The following is a 9,892-nucleotide window of genomic DNA, read 5'->3' as shown; positions in this document are numbered from 1 at the left end:
TATCTAAAGTTGATTCGGTTTTTTTTTTTGCTCAAGAAAAATCCCTCAAAAATCTGAAAAATTTCCCCCATTTTCAACTGAATAATTGTTCTTCATTTATAGAGTGAGGAGAGAGAGGAGCGTATGAGAGAGAGGAGCGGGGGGACAGAGAGTGATGGAGGAGACAGAGGCGTGGGGGACAGAGGAAAGTGGAAGGGAGCGTGAGAGAGAGAGAGAGACGAAGGAGGAGAGAGGAAGAGAAGCGGGAAAGAGAAAGGGTTAGGGGTGTGCGGCGGTGGTGAAGAGAAAAAGGGATTAGGGTTAGAGTGAAGAGAATAAGTGAAGGGGAAATGGGTTGGGCCGGTCGGGTAAGCGGGTCGGGGGATTAATTGGGCTAGACTGAATTGAAATGGTAGTGGGCTGATCTGTTAGGATATGGGCTGGTCTAATTAATTAAAGTGTGGGATGGTTGGGTATTGTGGATAATGGACTGGTTGAATTAATTAGAATATGGGCTAATAATTTGGCTGAAAATTGTTGATCCTTCCTCCTCTATTTAATTATTCTTGGGATTTTAACTTAATAACTAGTACAAAATATATTAGGTGAAGACAAATAGTAATTGGTGTGTATAAAGTAAAAATTAATTTAACGAGTACGAATCCTAAAATGAAACGATGACGAACCATTTAGAATTTGTGATAAAGTAATGCTCGTAATGTTAAAAATAAAAGTAGCGATATTAATAGTAGTAGCAATAAAAAAATAAAATAGTGAAAATAAAAATTTTTAGAAGCCCGAGTAAATAAATTGAATAAAGGAGGGACAAAATTGAGTGTCAACATAAGTAATGCATTAAAGTATAGTAAGACCATTAATGCCAAATGGCTGGATTGAGCTGAATTTGAGGGGGTCAAAATAGGTTGAGTTAATAAAAGTGGGTCATTGACCCACACAAAATTTATTGGGCAATTCGGAAGAATGCCCTTCAAATACGTTGGTCTTTAAGTTTTGCCCCTCAAAACTGAGGTCTTTAATTATTGCCCTTCGGCAATTCAGAGCCCACGGTTCCAGAGGGTCTCCCACTTCCTGCTGCCCTTTGATTTATATTCTTCCTTCGTGAAATCCAGCAGCATCCTTGTTGAATAATGCTGCTATTTTTGGACCAAAGCCTCAATGCAGACAAAAGGTTGTTACTCAAATGCAGGAATTCAATGGAGAATTCGAGGTTTGGGTACTGATTCAGGAGTTTAGAACTCGAGAATGGTAGTTACTAGAATAGAAAAGAAGACAGAATAGAGAAGAGAGTAAAGATTGAAGAAGAATTGTTATGTTGTATATTGATGATCCTTTATCTGTCCAATACAAAAATTTATAGCTAATGAATACAAAGGAAATATCTTCAACTAACAAATGGAAGTGACAACTATTTGACAGTCAATGCTAACCGACTGCATCAAGGCCTCTAACTAACTCTGCTGACCTGGATATTAACTAACTAACTTCTGAATTGCTACTAACTAACTTTTGACTTACACTTCTTGACTATAATTCTAGTAACAATACTCCCATCCAAAAAGAGATGCTTGACCTCAAGGATCAAACTGAGGGAACCTAGTTTTTAGAGCATTGTAAAACTCCCAATTATCTTCATCTGTAGATAATCCCTTCCACTACATCAAAACTTGAGCAACAACTTTGTAGCCCTTTTTTACCATTCTCCTTTGTAGTATAGCTTCAGGACTAGGGAAATGTGGATGAGTAGTGTCACCTATAGGAGGGTAAGTGAAGTAAGAAGGCACCTCATGACACTTTTTGAGTAATGACACATGTACAATAGGGTGTATTTTGACAGTCTCAGGGAATAGAAGATTATAGGCTACAGGACCCGTGCTCTTAAGAATTTGGAAAGGACCATAGTACTTGGATAAGAGTTTGTAGAGGGATTGATTAGAAATAGTTCTCTGTCTATATGGTTAGATCCTAAAATACACCCAATCACCAACCTCAAACTGTCTATCACTTCTATGGTTATCAGCCTGTTACTTCATCTTCAACTGAGCTCCGAATAAATGATGTTTGAGCAGTTGCAACTTCATTTCTCTGGTGAGTAAGGTGTGATCAACTTTTGTAGAAGAAGACTCTCCTGGTAGATAAGGCAAATGCAAGGGTGGGGGTCTACCATAAAGAGCTTCACAAGGTGTGTTCTGTATTGTTGAATGGTGAGAAGTGTTGTACCAATACTCAGCGATAGCCAAACAAAAGAACCAACCAGTGGCATCATTATTACAAAAACATCTAAGATAAGTTTCCAGGCATCTATTCAGTACCTTAGTCTGCCCATCAGACTGGGGGTGATAAGCAGAAGAGGTGTTCAATTGAACTCCTTTAAGTATGAATAACCCTTGCCAAAAAATACTTAGAAACACAGCATCCCTGTCACCAGTTATAGCATCATGCAATCCATGTAATCTAACAATAACATCCATAAATTCCTTAGCTACAAATTGTGTAGTATAAGGGTGTTTCAAGGGAATGCAATGACCATACTTACTCAATCTATCAACAACCACCAAAATCACCTCATATCCCTTGGACTTTGGCAATCCATTAATGAAATCCATACAAATGTGTGACCATACAAGATTAGGAATTGGTAAAGCTTGCAGCAATCCAGAAGAAGCTACCAAATCTACCTTATTCTTTGACAGATGTCACATTTTTGAACAAACTTCTTGACATCAGACCTGATGCCCCTCCAATAGAATAGTGTCAATAGTCTCTTCAAGGTAGCTTCAATACTAGAGTGACCATGAGGAGAAGAATGCCATATGCCAATAATATCCTTTCTCAATGCTAAGTTCCTGCCTACCACTAGCTTTCCTTTTAAATTGGTGCTGATGCTAAGTATATTGTTTATGGGAACTGGCATCAACTTGCAACTGCTGAATAAGGGACTTTAACTCAGCATCAAATTTCCACCCCTTATTTATACTCAATTGCGTAATCAAATGGCATCAGCTTGGTGAGCCAAGATAGTTGAGAGTTTGTATGCAACTTTTGCTTGATTAAGAATTTCAATGCCTTTTGATCAGTTCTGATGATGAACTTTTGACCAAGCAAATACTGGGACTACTAAATGACAGCTTGTACAATAGCTAGTAACTCTTTGTCATAAACAGACAATGCAACATGTTTTGGAGATAAGGCCTTACTAATGAAAGCAATAGGATGCCCCTCTTGCATTAAGACTACACCAATCCCATTTCCACTTGCATCAGTTTCTACAATAAACACCTTGTTTGCATCAGGTAAAGCCAGAATTGGAGACTGAGTGAGCATCATCTTTAGCTTCTCAAATGCACTAGTAGCAGCATCTGACCATTGGAACTTATCCTTCTTCAGCAAATTAGTCAAAGGTTTACTTAGCAAATTAGTCAAAGGTTTACTTATAATCCCAAATCCTTGAATAAATCTCCTATAATAACCTGCTAAACCCAAAAATTCCCTTAGCTATTTAATGGTAGCAGGAACTGGCTATTTCCTGACTGCTTCAATCTTTTGAGGATCAGTGGAAACACCCTCTTGAGTAATAAAGTGGCCTAAGTATTCAATTCTTGGAACACAAAGAAACACTTACTTTCTTAGCAAAAAGTTGGTGCTTCTGCATCTCTTGAAACACGCATTTGAGATGCCCCAAATGATCACTATATATCAATATGTCATCAAAGAAAACTAGTACAAACTTCCTAAAAAACTGATGAAAAACAGTGTTCATAAGACCTTGGAAAGTTGCAGGAGCATTTGAAAGGCCAAAAGGCATGACCAGGTATTGAAAATGTCCTGAATGTGTTCTAAAAGTTGTTTTGGGAACATCCTCTGTTGCCATTCTCAGTTGATGATATCCTGACTTTAGATCAATCTTAAAAAATATTTTTGAACTACCCAATTCATCCAATAGGTCCTCTACAATGGGAATAGGAAATTTATTCTTCATAGTGAATTCGTTGAGGTCTCTGTAGTCAACACGCATTCTACATGAACCATCTTTTTTCCCCACTAACACCAAGAAGAAGCAAATGGGTCGCAACTAGGTTGTATAATGCCTTGATCTAACATTTATTGCATTAAATCTTCAATGATATCCTTCTTAACAGAAGGGTACCTATATGGTCTCTTATTTAATGGTTCAGTACCATTTTTCAATACTATTCTATGGTCAAAAACACCTTTGGATGGAGAAAGTTGCTTAGGTTCCTGAAATAATCGTTTAAACTCAGATAATAGATCTAGTAATCTAGTATGAGTAGTTGGATTAGCCTTAGTTTCTATAGCATAACACTGCATACCACTACTCATGGATGGAACAACTTGTATCATGCACGGAACAACTTGTATCATGCACAGTTCAACTTGATTACCTGAAGCTTTAGCCAATTTCCCAGCTCCTGGTGAAGTGATTTGAGTGCCAGCTCCTTTGAGGCAATGTTTCCTTCCCTTGTACCAGAATTCCATAGTTAGTTTCTTGAAATTCATCTTGATATCACCCAATGTCAAGAGCCACCGAATCCTTAGAACTACACTGTAGGATCCCAAGGGTAATAGCACAAAATCAGCTAAAAATTCAACCCCTTGTAGTAACCAGGAAATGGTACACATTTGATCCACTCTCATAGGATTTCCATTAGCTACAGATACTACATATGGTATAGTAGGTTTGATAGTGCAACCCAACTTCATGACAACACTAGGATCAATAAAATTGTGACAACTTCCAGTATCTATTAAAATGTGTAATGGTTTCTTGGCATGATAGCCAGTTACTCTCATAGTTCTATATCTAAGTGTCCCATTTAATGCATGTACTGATATCTCCATTTGCTGTAAATTGTGTATTTGCACTTCCAATTCTTGATCCTCCACTTCCATCATTTCATCTTCTATGGGTTCTTCTACTACTGCTATGGTTTCCTCCAACTCTAACAAATATAATTTTTTCAAATTCTTGCACTTATGACCAGGAGTATATTTCTCATTACAGAAATAACACTATCCTTTGGCCCACTTCTCATTCATTTCCTCCGCACTCAATGTTCTCCTTGTTATACCTCATTTTAATCGGGTCAAAGCGAAGTACAACATATTGGTGATTCCTATATTATTTAACTCAATGAGTTGCCACCTAATTATTTTTTAAAGGAGAATTAGGACACCTATTTTAACTAAGTAAATGCTAAAATTAACTCCGATTAATGGTCTACCTAACTAATGTGATTCTAAGTAAGAGTTTGTAGTTATCCTAAAAGAAAGGGGTAAGACATCCTTTAAGATCCGCTTAAGTACGGTTAACCGGCCAAACTTAGGTTAATTAGAATATGCGAAAATATGAAATAATACTTTGAAAGAAATTGGAGAAAAATAATTAACAAGTTAAAAGACTAGACAAATGATGTACGTAAAGCAACATTTTGATTTTTGGAACAAGAACTTTTAATCGCATAGGCTTAGCTTTACCAATTTAAACTTGAAAATCAAGAGACTTAAACTTTAAAAACCAAAATCATTGCTTCCCACTTTAGGCCAAAGGGCTCAACATATCGAAAAGGTCACTTTTAATGCAGATTTGAATGTTCTAAACATAAGCTTCAATGTGAATCAAGGAGCGAAAATTGCATAGATTTCAAAGGACGTTTTTAAACAAAATCTGGTTTTACGTACTTTGAAAAATAACTTTGCTGTAGCCTCAAAATGAGCTCAATTAATGTTTTGGAAAAATATAATTACTCCTCAAGATTTCACTAAAATTATATCCCAACTACCCCTCTAAAGTTAGATGTTCAAGGCCACTAAACTAAAACATATCAAATAAACAATCACACACAAGAATACAAATAACTAAGTAAGCATAGATATGTTAAAAAAATGCAGCAGCCATTCTCGTCCTCCCCCCTCTTCCTCTTGCTTCTACTCGGATTGCTTTCAGGAGAGGGAGAGAATCGAATAAGAATCCGACATGAGTTCAAGATTTCATCTCGACCCTCATTATTTCTATTCGGGTGGGTTTCAAGGGAACTAAGGACACAAAGTGAAGGAGAGATGCTGTTTTGATCTAGCGGCGCCATCGAGTCTCATTTGAGACTCCTTGCAACTCCGGATATCATGCAACAAGCAAAAAGTAACGAAAGATTAGAACAACGATATGATTCTTTTTTATGAAAAAAATGAGTAAAACAAAGTAAGCAACATTATCATTCAATTCACAGCAACATGTAAGTTAGAGGAAAACACTGAAAATATATACACGATTAAGGACATAAAGACGTGAACAATTAGTCCAGTTTCACACTAAATACAACATGTGGATAAACAAAGAAACATACTCTATACCGTTTTGGAAATCACTTTTAAGATCAAATGGTCGTTCATTTTTCCCACAGAACAGTAAACATACTACTAAATTTTATATACATGTAAAAGAAAGAACAGAACTCAACAACATGCTATCAAACATCTCATTCTTTTCAGAAAAAGAAATGATAAACATGAATAGATGCACCATATCGCAACAGTGATGATTTCTTATTTGAAACCTCAAAGACTTGACCCCTTTAAATATAAAAGTCATCTTTTAACATGAAAAAGGAAGAAGTTGTAAACTTAAAAGGCCGCTGGTTTTCAACAACACTTAAACTATTCACTAAATGTATAGAGATGAACATTAATCATGAGATTTGTAAAGGCTATGGAGCTCATGATACATAGAATTTGTAAGCACATATTGAGCTAGTGATATAAGCTAAAAGGCTAAAATTTCTTAAATCTCAAACAACAAGTTATTTAGTCCAACGAAACACACATTAAAGCTTCTACTAATTTATTCTAAATATTTCAAATCTGGTAACATGTGAACGAGTAAATTGAATGAGTCCTATAGGCATAATCCTAATATACAAGCTACAAATCATGAATAACGACAATCAACTAGAAGCTTGCTGAAAATTTATATTTCATGATATTTAACATTAGCCTAGCATAATTCATAGCATGAATATGACTAAATATCTTCAGAACTGAAAAGAATAGGAAGAGACACTACTGACCTGCTATGGGTGCAGTGAAGTGGGGCTTTGGATCTCCGATCTACGCTCGAACACGAACGATGCTCAGATCTGAGGTTTTAAACGGAGATAATAAGAGAGTAAATAAGCTTAATTAGTGCTTTGAATGAAAAAAATAGTATGAAGGAGATTAATAGTTTCAAAGGGGAGAAGTGGTGGCTAAAAGTTTTTTTTTTTTAAAATGGTTGCAATACAATTGGTATTTATAAATGCAACTAGGGTTCTTAGAGCGCGAATTTGAATTAGAATTTCAAAAGAAAAGTCAAGAGCCGTTTGAAATTGAGAGTGAGAACGGCAAAAGCTATCATTGCCCAAAGTGTTGAGATTTTTTTCTGTCACCTTAAGATCTTTTGTGTGGTGAAGCATGAAAATAGGAAGAAGATGATGGAGAGTCTTTTGAAGGTTTGAAGAAAAGTGAGGAGAGAGAGTCTTGGCAAGTCAAAAAGTTTCCTGAAAAACAATAACTCATCACGTAAAGAGAGATAGGGGAGATTTGGATTTCTTTTTTAAGATATGTGGGAAATTCTAGACTGTATAGGGATTATTTGGAAAGGGCTTGCTGGGTTTCCGTTTTGGGCTAGTGAAAGAAAAGACGTGGGTTGTTTGGGCTACTAGTTTTGTTCCTTTAAATTAGCTGAAGGCATTGGCCCTTTTTCCTTCTTCCTCACCAAGGCTTCTAGTTGAATAAAACTATACTTTTAGTGATATTATATAATACCATGTAATATTAACATATTAATATTTAATATACCTTAAAAATTATAGCACTTAAGATAAATTATGAAATATTCTAAATTTTAGTGAAAAATGCCATAGTAAAAATATTATAAAGCATAAAACTAGAATAGTATCACAACTTTATTAAGTCGGTGAACATGAGAAGCCTTCAAGATGAAAATTAGAAGTTAAAAGATAGACGACGATGATCATAATAATAATAATAATAATAATAATAATAATAATAATAATAATAATTGAGTGTATGAATAGTAATCGTAGTAATAATAGCAATATTAATAATAATGAAAACATTAGCGATGATAAAATATTTGTTTTATTATTAACTTAGAAGCTCGAGGAAATAAATTGGGAGAAAGGAGAGTCAAAATTGGGTGTCAACACTCCTATTTACCCCTTTACATGGCAATGTATTACCAGTTGTAGGAGTTGATAATAATGAAGGTTTAGATGGAAATTTGTGATCTGTATACCTCCTATTTGCAGGCTGAACTTGAACTCTTGTGGCACCAATTCTGATAGTTGCAAGATAGGCCTCTTCCATTCTTGCAGTCTTGTAGACTTCAGATAATGTCTTGGGATTAGTTAACTTCACAGCCATATTGAGTTCATGTTTTAACCCTCCAAGAAAACAGCTAATAGCATTTCCTTGAGACAGGTTAACTCTTGTCAAAATTTTCTCAAAAGAAGCTTGATATCTTTCACATTGCCAGTTTGTGTTACCTTCTTAAGTTCCTCCATTGGGTCATCATAATACGTACCAAACCTTTCCACCAAAGCCATGGCATACTCGGTCCATGATGGAGGCTGCAAATATTGCCTGTACTTCATGTAGGATAGATGCCATTGCACCGCTTCTCCTTTAAATTGCATTGATGCATACTATTCTTTCCTCCAAAGGAATATTATCTATTTGAAAAAATTGTTCAATTCTGAATAACCAAGATCTAAGATCTTCAACAGAAAATCTTAGGAATTCCAATTTTGACCATCTTGAAAACTGAGAATTGTGATTTGTGAAATTGTTGACACTTCTTTCTCTTTGTGACCTTTCATCAATTAGTCTTGTTCCTTCAAATTGTCTAACACCCTCAAATTGCCTAACACCTTCAAATTGCCTTGAAGTTCCTTCGTATTGTCTCCCACCTTCAAATTGCCTTGCAGGTCCATGAATTGTCTTGTATTAGCTTCTGGAATCTCCTCCCTCACCATGGGAGATTTGTGTCTCGTATTAACTCCAGGATTTGCCAATTGCTTCCTCATTGCTAGTACTACTTCATCCAGTTTCTTCAATGATGAAACTTCTCCAGCTAGAATATTCATTTTAGCATTCATTTCTGTCAGCATTGCTGCATCATTTCACGAAGTTCACCTACTTCACTTGTAGAATTCTCATTTGCACGAGTTCATTTCGTCATTTTTGTCCAAGGATTTGATTGCTCTGATATCAATGTTACTCAAATGCAGGAATTCAATAGAGAATTTGAGGTTTGAGAACTGATTCAGGAGTTTAGAACTCGAAAATGGCAGTTACTATGATAGAAAAGAAGATAGGATAGAAAAGAGAGTAAAGATTGAAGAAGAATTGTTATGTTGTATATTGATGATCCTTTAACTGTCCAATACAATGATTTATAGCTAATGAATACAATGGAAATATCTTCAACTAACAAATGGAAATTACAGCTAATTGACAGTTAATGATAATCGACTGCATCAAGGCCTCTAAATAACTCTGCTGACCTGGACATTAACTAACTAACTTTTGAATTGCTACGAACTAACTTTTGAATTACACTTCTTGACTACAACTCTGGTAACAAAGATTTTACATTTTTTTTTCCTTAAGATTCAATGTTAATCTTTTATTTTCCTTTGGTGCACTCCTTTTTTCTAGTAACTTTTATGACTCCTTATCTTTCAAGTATCTATCACTGTGAAATAAACTAGAAACCGAGTGCGTTGAATTTTTCTATAATGTAACGCATATAAATTAAATATAAAACAAATAGAAAAATCATTTCAATTGATTGTACTCATTAGAATAAATATGAAAA

The 9,892-nt window shown here is 35.4% G+C and overlaps 1 long non-coding RNA gene across 1 annotated transcript; it reads right to left on the bottom strand.

Moving 5' to 3' along the window:
- Window positions 1-5,630: 5,630 nt before the first annotated feature.
- LOC132631738 (uncharacterized) lies at window positions 5,631-7,587 on the bottom strand. Its single transcript, XR_009579047.1, has 2 exons — window positions 7,437-7,587; window positions 5,631-7,148 (listed from the first exon to the last, which is right to left on the bottom strand). It is a non-coding gene; the product is annotated as an uncharacterized LOC132631738 (long non-coding RNA).
- Between the last annotated feature and the right edge of the window lie 2,305 nt (window positions 7,588-9,892).

This window comes from Lycium barbarum, chromosome 3 (assembly GCF_019175385.1).
Source record: "Lycium barbarum isolate Lr01 chromosome 3, ASM1917538v2, whole genome shotgun sequence".
NCBI classification, from domain to species: Eukaryota; Viridiplantae; Streptophyta; class Magnoliopsida; order Solanales; family Solanaceae; genus Lycium; species Lycium barbarum.
The sequence above is the reverse complement of the archived record's forward strand: the minus strand, read 5'-3'. Positions and strand labels throughout refer to the sequence as shown.